The following is a 13,281-nucleotide window of genomic DNA, read 5'->3' as shown; positions in this document are numbered from 1 at the left end:
AAGCCTATCAGAGTGCTGATATGGAAATGTGCAAATCTTTGTGTTTAGATATTCAAGTGTGAAATACTTCAGTCGAATCATCTCACGGATGCACAAGGCCAACTCCACTGGCACAATACCCTCAAAAAGGTTGTGAAGTATATCAGGCGGGAAACCAGAAATCGGATGAAAATGCTGCAATGTCTTCCTGAGCGCGCACTCACCCTTAACACCAAAATTAGACGCATTTTCTCCTTGCACAACATTCTGCACATGAAGATTGTGGCAGGTTCTTGTTCTCATGCAAAACTCTCCTTCAGAAACTTCTCTGGACTGTATCTGAGCTGCAGTACAGACACAAAATCTGCAGATGTAGTCTCCTCTGAAGCACTGGACAAAGCCTGCAAGACCATGGGCAGCCAAATCATCAGCTGCAACACACATGACAGTGCCCTTTACACATTGGCCGACAGGTTCAATAAAAATGCCATCTTCCTCAAGAGTGCTCAAATCTGTCAACAAAGGTGAAAGAACACTTTAATAACCACATCTCTGCAAATCAGGGACTTTGCACAGCAGAGCTAGCTCTATGACATGAAGGCTGGACCTATACATACTGGGTAGATTGGCTAGCAACCAGTATACTGCACAAAGCTTGTGGATCTTTCTAGCTGTGCCTAAAGGATTAGCTAGTTCAATGTCATCCACATACAAAATCAGTGACAACTTTAACTCTCTTGTTGCTGACAACAATGGATTTTCTTTGAAATATGTTCCATCTTCATGAGGCATGTACTGTACATTCCAGGTGGTGATGGTTTAACTTCTTGAATCTTGTCAAGAAGATCTGTATTTTTAAACATTGTTTGAAGCATCTGTAGTACTGGAACATACACTGCTGTGCCCAGTAGAATCCAAAGCATACTGTACTGGCATTACCAGAGGGTAGTTACTCCTTACAAATGCTTTCCTCCGCTTAGCAGTGGACAGCTCTGCACCTTCAGCAGTAGTGCTGACAGAAACATTACTTTTCATGACAGCTTCCACTATTTCATTAAAAAGAGCATCATTCATAGACTGACTATGCTCTCCTAAAACCTTGATGATTGAATCTCTCACAAAGGGTTGGACAATGTGAATATTTGTGCCAAATTTTCAACTATGTCTTGTATCGCCATCTCTGATACCTGCAGAACACTGTGCATTTTCAAGATCAAAGAAGCCAAGTTGTTTCTCAGTTGAGCTTGCAATTCACCAGTGTCAAATCCAGACTCAGGAGGATTACACTCTGGAGCATCCAGCTCAAGAAAATTCTGACAGGGACCAGCTTCCTCAGATTCAACTTGGCTCTGAATTGGTTGGCAGTCAGTTTCTGTCAAGACAATCTCAGTCTTAAAAGCTGAGATTTCACAGTCTGGATGAGTCCTTCTTTTGTGAGCATTGAAGGAGGAATACACATTAGTACGGCAGTGAAAATTTTTGAATGGACAATCCACCATCTCGTGCTGTTTTAAATGTGTCCTTAAATGACTGAGAAGAGTTTTGTCATCAAAAGGTTGTTTGATTTTACACACAGCACAGAGAAATGACACACTTCCCACTAGATTGTCACTTTGCACAACTGTCTGAGTATGTAACTGGGTTAAGTGAGTTTTCAATGCATTTTATGAATGAAATGTGAGGACACTATGCAAGAAACATCTCCTGGATGCACTGGGACGCATCCTCAGTGATGTATCCTGGGGTCATCGGGTGTTTCAGGTCTCGCAACATCAGACATCCTCACCCAGGTGACCCAGCCGGGGGTGATCAAGCCCCGACTTGCGTCCCAGCAGCAATCCACGGGTCAGCCCTCTTAATCCAAAGCCACCTTGTGGTTTTCTCTGCGGCTTCACTTGGAGATTGGATGGCCCTCTTCTTGGCTGTTCCTGTGATGCCCAATCGGCCAAGGACTTTGCACAAGGAACCAGACGCAATAGTAGTCTGCCTGCATGACGTTAGACCAGGTGACCTTTCGCTGCAACGTAATCTCCCACCTTGTCCACGCCCCCTGCTGCTGGAGTCCCACTGCCCTGCTCACTCGCTCTTCCTCCACGCTTGCCCAGACCTCTTGCTTGAGTAGCTGGTGTCTCTCCTTGCCCTGGGCCTTGCTCACCTGGGTCTATGGGAAGTAGCCCAAGCCTGCTCTTCCTGTTGATAAAGGCCCCCACCAGTGCCTTTTGCCTTAAGCGTAACTCCAACACCTCCACTGCCTTCTCTGCCTTCCATTTCCTTCCTGTCCTCACCTCAATGCCAGCTGATGACACCTTACAGTCCCTGGAATCCCTGTACTGTAGGGCTTCTCTCGTGCGTGCCACCATAAACTCTTCCGTGAGCCTGCTGAAGGGTAGCTGCAGGGTGTTCGTCCCGTACAGTGCAGCGCTGGTGAGGCTGCGGGGAAGGCCCAGCCACTTCCGAAGAAAGCCACTGATCTTCCTTTCGAGGGATTCCACTGTTGTCATTGGGACTGCATAGACAAGGAGAGGCCACAAGACTTGGGGCAGGATGGAATGTTGGTAGATCCAGTCTTTTAGGCTAGAGTCAAAGAGCTTCCCCAAGCTCTTGACTGGTTGCTTCGTGATGGATAGGATTACAGTTCCTGCAATTAAAAAACGGAATTTGTCAATCACCTTCCCCTTCTTCAACACCATGGGCCTTGACTTGGAGGGCTTGAAACTCATCCTTGCCCATGTGATCAGTGTCTCAAGTCCTTGTAAGATCCACCTGCTCCCTGGGACTGATGTTGTTGTGATGGGGGGCTGTCGTACACCTGACTTTGTTAGGGGCCCTCTGTGTTCCACTTCGGCAGCCTTGACCACCATGTTCATTGTAAGGGCAAAGAGGGTAACAGAGATGGTGCAGCCCGTTATTATTCCTTTCCCAAGGTGATGCCAGTCTGATGTTTCTGACCCAGAAGTGAGCTGACCCTGAAATTGTTAAAATAATCCAGGATCAGGTCTTTGATCTTGCTGGGAACATGGTGGAGGTGTAGAGCAAGCTCAACCAGATTGTGTGGTATGGACCCGTAGGCACTGGTCAGGTCCAACCACAACACAACTAGGTAACCTCTGTTCTCATGGGCCTCTCTGATGAGCTGTGTGATTACACCAGTGTGCTCTAGGCAGCCAGGAGCTCCAGAAATCCCGCCCTTCTGCACTGAAGGGTCAATGTAGTTGTTCTTGAGGAGAAACTCAGTCAGTCTCCTGGAGACGATGCTGAAAAACACCTTTCCTTCAACACTCAGTAGTGAGATTGTCCGAAACTGGTTGATGTTCTTCGAGTTCTCTTCCTTGAGAATCCAAACTCCCTCTGCGCACCTCCACTGGTCGGCAAACTCTCCCCCTTCACCAAATCACCTTCAAGGTCTTCCACAGGTGCTGGAGAATCTCTGGGCAGCACTTGTAGATGAGGTAGGGTATGCCACTGGGGCCTGGAGTAGATACTGAGCGGGCTGCCTTGATGACCTCCTCAACCTCCTTCAGACTTGGCTCAGTCAACTTGAACTCTGCTGTTTGGGGGCGAGGCTGGTGAGACCTTTGTTGGGTTCCAGATCTTGTTCCCTCAGTGGGTCGCTCATGGTGTTCTGAAGGAAGCGATTCACTTCCTCTGTTGAGCACCCAAGCCGGCCACTGCGCTTGTCCCCGAGCATTTGTTTTGAAAAGCGGCCACTCACTACGTCTGCTGGCTGGGGGCCACTTAATCCGCTGCTGTGAAACTACTCTGTCAGGATTGGGAGACTCTGGTATGTGGAGGGACTGGGCTCTGTGGGGTGCCTCCTGGCCGGGCTCCTCCTGCGTCTCACTAGGTTCAGGACCTGTGCGTTGAACCTCGCTCTCCGACACCAAACATTTCATTTTGGCCTGGTGGATTCTTAGGCTGCGATGGTTCTTACACAGCTTGCTGCAAATGCATGTCATAGTCGAAGTCAGTCTGTTTGCATGGGTCATTAACCTCGGATCCATCCGATTGCAGATTTGGGTGAAGGGGCCTGTTTCAAACAGTTAAGATATTTATTTTCTATTTCTTTGTACTATAGGGTTTACTTGCATGCCGAAATGTTAAAAGGTGAGGAGCAACATAGAATTAACAGTCAGCAGGTAGTTAATGTATGTCTTACTGATGCCTTGCTTGCATAAAGGCTTTGCTGAGTGTAATTGTGCAAACGATTTAACAGGCTACTTAATACCTTTAAACTCTGGCAGAGTAAAAATCCTTAATTATCCATAACAGATATATATCTTCAAAACAGTCCTTACACCACTAAACATAAAAGAAACAAAAACCTATAGCAAGCAAATAAGGACCTTGGATTTTTTTTTCTTTAGCACGTTACTTATTTTCAGTTGTTTTCAATAACACTTCTACTCTTTGGAATTCAGGTTACCGCGCACAGACCCTGAACACTGAACCCTGGCCATTACCGCGATGGGTTATTTCACACAAAAGTTACAGGCTTTAATTGTATTATTAGCTCACCTTACAAAAACACATTACACGTGGAGCAATGTTATAGCATTAAATTAAGGAAAAACTTCGATGCCGACCATTAAATTTACTGAAACATGCATGCTAACTAAGAATGTTGTCACATGCCCCTATTTAATGGTTGTAAAAGTTTAAAGTATGCACAATTAATGCAAGCTAACGTTAATACAAACTGTCCACTTCAGTGGGTGAACAAATTAAAATACTGGTTTAAAATTTTCAATGTCTTTTCACTTTTACTGAGGCAGATACTATGTTTTTTCAAGTGCTTAAACTAAGTCTAAATGGAGACAAATGCATTTAATGAACAAAGTAATTCAACGCAATTAAATCATGAAATGCAAACCAAGAAATAACTCACCAGAGTAGGACGATCAAGGAAAAAGTTAGAATAATGGCGGTCAGCGCTGTCAGCAGGGCGGGCGGGGCGGGAGAAAATGGCAGTAAGTGGCAGTAATGGCAGACTTTTCCGTTTGGCGGAGAAGCACGTACGGACATGCCTGACGTCATCNGAAAATAACAGCGGGTCAGGTCTGTCAGGTCGGGCAAGGTGCTGCATGCTCCAGCAAACGCAAGTGGCAGTAATGGCAGACTTTTCCGTTTGGCGGAGAAGCACGTACGGACATGCCTGACGTCATCATGCGGATTAAGAGTCGCTGTCAGATGATTTGAGTACAATACACCATAATCATCAAAGTAGTTATTGGCTGTAAACTTTAAACTGGAAATTTGTTCAAATGACTCAACCCGTTTGTGCTGAATTAGTTGGATTTTAAATTTTAAGTTAATACATCTCATCTCTTTCAACAAGCTTTTGCTGTTCGGTCTTACAGTTAGTTTGTCCATGTTTCTATTCGTAGGAAAGACGCTGAAAATGCCACCTGAAGCATCAAAAGCTGAGATGAAGCCAGATGAGGAGGACATATCACTCAGTCAGGTAACTGACTTTATGCAACAACAGAAGGACATGTTTATGGCTCTTCTACATCAACAACAGGAAAACTTCAAAGGCTTTGTCCAAATCATTGTGGACTCTACAAACTCCAGCCTAGATGCAATATCAAGGGACATGCAAGAAGTCAAAGTGGAGGTGGACGATTTGAAGGCTGACAGCAGCAAACAGGCTGAGTGCTGTGACACAATGCAGGCAGATATTTACAAAGTCTGTGACAGTTTGCTGATTATCACAGATAAGATGGAGTACCTGGAGGGACAGACCAGACGGAACAACCTTGTATTTGATGGAGTAGCAGAATCACCCGGAGAAACCTGGGCTGAGACGGAGGAGAAAATCACGAAAATCCTGGCGGAGAAACTACAACTGCAGCACAAGATGGAGGTGGAGAGGGCACACCGCACAGGGAAACCCAGCGGAGGTGAGAGACCGAGGCCCATAGTTGTTAAACTCCTCAGGCAGAAGGACAGAGAAGCCATATTACAACGTGCAACGAGGACTTCACAGACACTGTCAGATGAAAGAACTGATGCCGGAGCTGAGAGCTGCCAGAGAGAGGGGGGACATTGCTTACCTGTGCTACGACAAATTGGTCATTCATCCACGCACCAGCACACCAAAACAACCGTAAGATACTGGACAACGGGTACGTTGAACCACAACACTTCATATGACACTTGACACAACTCTTAAGGTGTGTTCACACCGACCTGTTTTTGTTTTCGCTAGCGACGAGTTTACATACAAAGTCAATGCAAACGGGCAATTGAGCGTATATTCGCCTGGGAGAAAAATCGCTCAGGGTCCGAGCGACAGTGACAGAGCGATTTTTCGCTTGTCGCTTGAGATGAGAAATCTCATCTGGAGCAGTATTTCACTGGGTCCTGTCGCTTGCAGCTCAACGCTGATTGGCTGCTGTAATCCCAGAATCCCGGGGGGGTGCTTGACTGTCATGACATGTCAGCTTCATTAAAAGTATAGCTGCAAATTAAAAGCAACAATAGATGTAAAAACACACAGACACAATGCATCTGTGATCAGTTCCCTAATTTAATTTTAACAATTTTTTCAATCTTCTTCAATTTCTCGTTTTATTTTATGGAAGTGATCATTGTCAGTGCACTTGTTCTAGAGCCGCCACAACGGTTTGTATAATGCAAATAACTCTGTTTAGATAAAACCTACAAGCTTCTCTTTCTATGACTTTCCTAAAAATGTGTCTTGAATGTTTTCTGAAGCCTTTAAGTTACAAAAATGAAACACACTACAGTTACGAGCATTTATACCTCCGACCACTGCTGAAAATTACACATTTTGATACATACAGGTAGGCTAAATACATATTGCAAAACTCTGTAAAAGTACACCAAAGCATACATTTTCGTTTCCAAATATTTATTTGAAAACGAAACCATTCATACTGTCAATAAAAAACCATTTTGTTTATAATAAAAAACGAATGTAACCGCAACAGTGACTGCGCCAGCCGGCGGGACTGCGGCACTTGGAGGGGCGCTGTAATCCTGGCGGTCCTAGTGTAAAGCACCGTGGACAGCGCCAATGCATCTATCGCTGTAGCTCAGAGGCTCTGATGCCTGAGTCAGAGCATGTGAGCAGAGTTGGAGCTGGAGCTGCCTCAACCATAGGTTATTGGTAGGAAGAAAAATGGGTGCTGAAAAAAACTGTCACTGTCAACTACCTCCAAGCCCCGCAATGATCTGCCAGACCATCATATGTAACTTCATTGTTTATGCTGCCCCCAGACCATCATATGTAACTTCATTGTTTATGCTGCCCGTGTGCTCAGAAGCACACAATGAATGCACTTTTGAGTAATTTCTGAGAAGTTATGATAAAATAAAAAAAAGTATTACAGACTATAGAATAGGACTGACAACCTCTCCAGTGTCTCATGTCAATTAATTAACACTATTTGTCGGCTTTTTATAATTCCTTTCTTTTTTGCTGCTGCGCCGTGTCTCCAGTTGAAAGTGGTGATTTGCTAAATACATTCTACAATAATAAATTAGATTAACTTTTGGTCTATAATATTGTTGGCTATATTACGCATTTTAATGAAAATAACCTTAAGAATAAAAGAAATAAACACCGAAATAATTAGTGGAAACTGTTTTTTTTATTGATACTTCTCCTCTCTGACATACTAACACACACACGCACGCACGCACGCACTCACGCACGCACACACACACACAGCTGGCGCGGTCACTGTTGAGATTACATTCCTTTTTTATTATTAACAAAATGTTTTTTTATTGACCGTATGAATAGCTGTTATACTTTTAATGAAGCTGACATGTCATGACAGTCAAGCACCTGCTCCCCTCCCGAAATACCCTGATTGCTTTAATGACGTCATCAAAGCGAAAAAGCAAGTCTGTTGATTTCTGCCACATTGACGAGCGATTGCAACTGAGCGATGAAGCGATATCAAAGGGGCGAACCGAGCGACAGCGAAAAAAATAAAAAGTCCGGTGTGAACACACCTTTAGACATCCTGAATCGGAACATACACTAAGAAGAATTGTCAAACTTGACCATCCGGAATGAAATACCTTTAAATACACTACATACAAGCCACAGGACACTGAAAATGATATTGATCCAGAAAACAACTTTTTCTTGAACATCAACAACGACTGCCATTATTATACAGATGAACAGCATAACAGTACTTTCAAGACTGAAAACAAAATCTCAATAATCCACTTCAACAGTAGAAGCCTGTATGCCAATTTACATAATATCAAGGACTATTTAAATCAATTCATGCAGCCTTTTAACATAATTTTAATATCGGACACATGGATTAACAATGAAAGGGGCATGGATTTTGGACTTGAAGGATATGAGCTGATGTGTATGAATAGGAGAAACAAAAATGGTGGTGGTGTAGTTATGTATGTGGACATGAATTATAATTATGAGGTGGTAGAAAATATGTCAACTGTGGTAGACAATGTGCTTCAATGTATAACAATACAAATAAGTAGAACAAAAAAGAAAAACATCATTGTAAGTTGTATATAGTGAATATATGTATGTATATGTATATAGAACACCAGGTTCAAATATAGAAACATTTAAAAACTGGATGGAGGAACACTTCACAATTACAAATCATAAAATCATGTTTATTGGTGGCGACTTCAATATAGATTTGTTAAATCCAAATAAAATTAAGGTGACTGATGAATTTATCAATACTCTACACTGTAATAAATAAATCTTTGGTCAAGTAGATTTTAATTAATGTATTAGGTAAAAAGTATTCAATATAATTGTATTTTTGATTTTGTGGCAATTATTTCATTAAAATTTAAATAATAATGTTTGGAATAAAATCCACTCATTATAGTTCAATACAACATAAGCATCCTGTTTATTTAATTCCAAACAGAGAGAATATTGAGTGAATTCAAGTTAATGTAACCAGGCAGTTTTCAATTGAAAAGCACTTCCTGTCAAATTGCGGCTATTTTTTTTAAATGCAGCAGGCTATCATCTAGACAAGGCATTTGAATCGAGGTGAATTCCCATCTACTTCCACATTGCTCATCTTGCAAAAAGTTTTGGCTGACTAAGGTAAGGAAACTTGTTGTTTTCACTGGGCTAGTAAGGAAAATGCATGTGTGGTGATGTTACAATATAAAATGAGCTATCTCAGAGAAAGAGACTCAACAGCAACATAAGGTTCGCTGTATGTTAATGTAGTAGTGTGAGGTTGTTGCGCTATTATATGAACACGGCATTATACATTTTGTAAGAATTCATGGATCGAAACCAGATCGAAGCACGAACTTTATTTTGAAGGATGCAGGTTAGCATTTCCGGTATCATGTTAGATGTCCCTTACATGTTGTCAATATATCCTCAGTATGTTCTTATGAAATTGCATAAATAAATACATTGGGTTTAATGTTAGGGTTAGACACATGTCCATAAAGGGAAATATTGGGGGATTGGGGTTAACATGGCGGCCACAACAAACTTTCCCATGTTACAGCTAACTTAAACGATACGCTAAAGATGTTACTGAGAACGTTTTAGGCATGAAGCGGCAAACGCAGTAACATAATACTGCTTTATATTTGATTAGCGCTGTTTAGTTCGATAGTTTCGTGTTTCCGGCCACCGAACTCCATCTGTCAAAGCGAGTGGTGAGGGATGGCTTGTTGCTTCACTCGCATTTGCGACTAAAAATAGGTGTGTGCGAACTGTAAAAAATACTTAGGGGCACATGTGCGCATAAAATAATGAGCCGAAGCAGCCTGTATTTTTGTCAATAAAAAATATGATAATCTAACCGCAAATGTTGGAGGAACTCCAGCCGCCTTCCCTCTTCCCTCTTCCCTCTTCCCCGTGTGACACGGTCATGGGCGGTTTTCCAAGCCACTGTCGGCACAATGAATCTAACTGTCGGCTGGGTGGAAATAAGTCAAAGTGTGGTTGAGAAGAGGGACCGGGAAAAGCGGCGGACCTCGGGGCTCCGTTCTCCCCGCAGTTAGGGACCGGTCGCCACGGCACCGCTGCTGGGCAGGGTGGAAATAAGTCCTGCAGAGTTTCAGAGGACCTGGAGAATGTTTTAGGATAGTAATAACATCATGATAACGTTAATCATATTGCAAAGATAATATATATATGAGATAATAACATTAAAGACCAAATTTAATTGCAATACTTTTTCAAAACTTGATAATTTTACCTTTCTGTACATTTTGTGTACAAATTCATTAAATAATTTTGCTTGTAAATGTCTATTTACATCACGTTTATTACGGAAAACACATTATTTGATCAATTTACATTGTGCCCCTAAAGTTCTTTGTGCGCTCCTTACTTTTTCAACCTAGGAGCACATGTGCTCCTTGGTAAAAAAGTTAGCGTCAAGCCCAAATGGTGGCTCCTACTGTTACTTTACTTTTAAAATATGATCATGTGGCTCATCCTGCAGGCTTATTTTAAATTGTGTATTTTTATTAGGGAGTTCTGCATGAATTTAGGCTTGGAGGCTGTTGTTGTGGCATGTGGCATGCAGACACACCCCCAGGGTCTCAGAGCAGATAATACTGCTCATTTTTTTTAATGATTTTGAAACATAATTTTACGTACTTGGTAATTTTTTTTTTTTTTTTTTCTAGATTAGCTGTGTGGTTAATAACACATTTTTCTTATGACTCAGAACATGTAGTTATTGTTGCTTTACAGTGATAGACACAAACAATCCTATAAAATCAGTCTATGAACATTGTTATGTTTTAGAGCTGCAATTTCATTTTATATTTGTGTTGTCACATCTTATATCTTGTCTGAAAATATATTGATATACCATAAAAACTTTATATACCATCCAGCCCTACTATACAGCCTAAACATTCCATTGACACAGGGATGGTTTTCATCTGCAAATGAGCAGAAAGGCTTATCACATATCTATCACTTTGTGTGTGTTTTCCTTAAGTGTCAAGTCTGCATATTCAGAGCGACATCAAGGTGTGACCTTCTGCAGTAGTACACACGGGATGTTTGAGATTGGAAATTAGGTACCTTTTCTCGATTATGATTGAGTTGTAATTTGTAATTCCTGTTAAGAGATAAGAAATGAAAATGTGAAAACAATGACCCTGCAAGGGATTGCTTCCAAAATTTTATCTTATTAACTTGATCAAAGATCCCCTACAGACATGTTTTTGACGATGTATTTTAAAAAAAGACTACTTTGAATATTAATTTGTCTAATATAAAAAAAAAGTTCAATTATATCATTAATTAATTAATTAATGATGGTGATCATGATGATCATCCAGTGGATATCTCAAATGAAATTCACCAAAGAATTGGCTGGCTTCTTTTGAAGTTGGAAAGTGTGCACAACGTTTCTGCTAAATGTATTGATGATTTGGTGGAGGAGCTTCATTTTATATACACCGCTTCTGCTCCAGTAATTCGTCAGCTTGTTGATGCAAGTTTGAAGAAGAATAATTGTGCTGTGGAGGAGGACATTGTTAATGAATTGGTAGAGGAACTATGCAAGTCACACCCTACAAGCAAGGCACTGGGAGTCAATGGGCCCTTTGGTTCTGTGTATAAGAGAAGACAGTATTTCAAGACACAGTTTGAATTTGTCCAGCCTGTAGAGTACATCCTTGATCCCCAGGAGAATCTTAGCTTTCAATATGTGCCCCTTCTTCGGACCTTGGAGCATATATTGACCAATAAGGATATTGCACATGAGGTTTTAAAAAAACCACCAAGATCATCCACTCAGTATGAATCATTTCAAGACGAGAAATATTTCAAACAAAATCCATTTTTTGCTGTAGAAGAACCAAGAATAGCTTTAATTCTCTATGTTGATGATTTTGAGGTTTGTAACCCATTAGGAACCTCACGTAAGAAACACAAGATCACTGCAATTTATTGGGTCCTGGCAAATATACCATCCGGGCTGCGCTCTACTCTTTCTGCAATAAACTTGGCCATTCTCTGCAAAGCCGTCGATGTTAAAAGATTTGGCTATGAAATTGTTTTAGAGCCTCTCTTGAAAGATCTGTCTATTTTGGAACAAGAAGGAGTTTTTGTTGCATGTGCTGGAAAGAACATAAAAGGGACAGTATATTGTGTGGCAGCAGACAATCTTGGTGCACACGCTCTTGGTGGACTTGTTGAAAACTTTACTGGTCCTTACATTTGCAGGTTCTGCTTAGGACCTCACTCTGAATTCTCTAAAAAGGAGGTACGCTGTGGAGAATTTCCACCTCGAACAGAGGAAGCCCATAACTTGCATCTCAAAACTGTAGAAGATGACCCCACCTTGCCTCATTTCTATGGAGTCAAGAAAGCTTGCCCACTGACTAATAAGCTGAGTCACTTCAGTTTTGTTAGAGGTTACCCTCCTGACATACTCCACAACCTTTTTGAAGGAGTTGTCCCTTCAGAATTGGCACAGTGTCTGAATACTTTCATTAAGAACAAATACTTCACATTATCTGAACTTAATGACTTAATCAAACAGTTTCCTTTTAAGTTTACAGACAATCTTGATCGCCCTCAGTCCATCCCAGTAACTTTTGCTACTCGTGGTACTATAGGAGGAAATGCTCATGAGAACTGGGCACTCATAAGGTCACTGCCACTAATAATTGGCCCAGGGATACCTTCTGATGATCCAACATGGCAAATTCTTATGACCCTTAAGGACATTGTAGAGCTCTCTGTGGCCCCTCTCCACTCCGTTGAAAGTGTTGCTTATCTTGACCTAAAAATATCTGAGCATCGTCATAGATTGCAAGAAGTTTTCTCTCAGCTAAGATTGACACCTAAACACCATTTTTTGGAGCACTATCCTGCGCTCATTGAAGCCTTTGGGCCTCTAGTTGGATTGTGGACTATGCGCTTTGAGGCCAAACATAAGTTCTTCAAGCGTGTTGTGAGGTTCTCAAGCAATTTCAAGAATGTCTTGCTGTCACTTTCAAACAAACATCAACTGATGATGGCTTACAATTGGCAAAGAAATATGGCTAAGCCTGCCCTGGTAATCAATAAAGTGTCGTCTTTGCCTTTGGAAGTACTGCATGTTGACATCCAGGAGCTTGTGAAGAAACTGTTCCCTCAGCTAACAAGTGTACAGTTGACAAACACTGTGACATACCATGGAACAAGGTATTCAGCTGGAATGATCTTGCCATATGGTTCTACAGGAGGGCTCCCAGACTTTGTAGAGATCATACAGATGTTGATCTTGGACAGCAGTCTTTACTTTATTGTTAAGAAACTCAATGCTTGGTACCTGGAGCACCTCA

General features: G+C 41.7%; 1 pseudogene; it reads right to left on the bottom strand.

The window, feature by feature from the left end:
• Nucleotides 1-1,870: 1,870 nt before the first annotated feature.
• Nucleotides 1,871-3,935, bottom strand: LOC126383555 (uncharacterized; annotated as a pseudogene).
• Nucleotides 3,936-13,281: the final 9,346 nt, after the last annotated feature.

The sequence above is a fragment of the Epinephelus moara genome, chromosome 22 (genome assembly GCF_006386435.1).
Source record: "Epinephelus moara isolate mb chromosome 22, YSFRI_EMoa_1.0, whole genome shotgun sequence".
Classification (NCBI taxonomy): domain Eukaryota; kingdom Metazoa; phylum Chordata; class Actinopteri; order Perciformes; family Serranidae; genus Epinephelus; species Epinephelus moara.
This window is presented reverse-complemented; position numbering and strand designations above follow the sequence as displayed.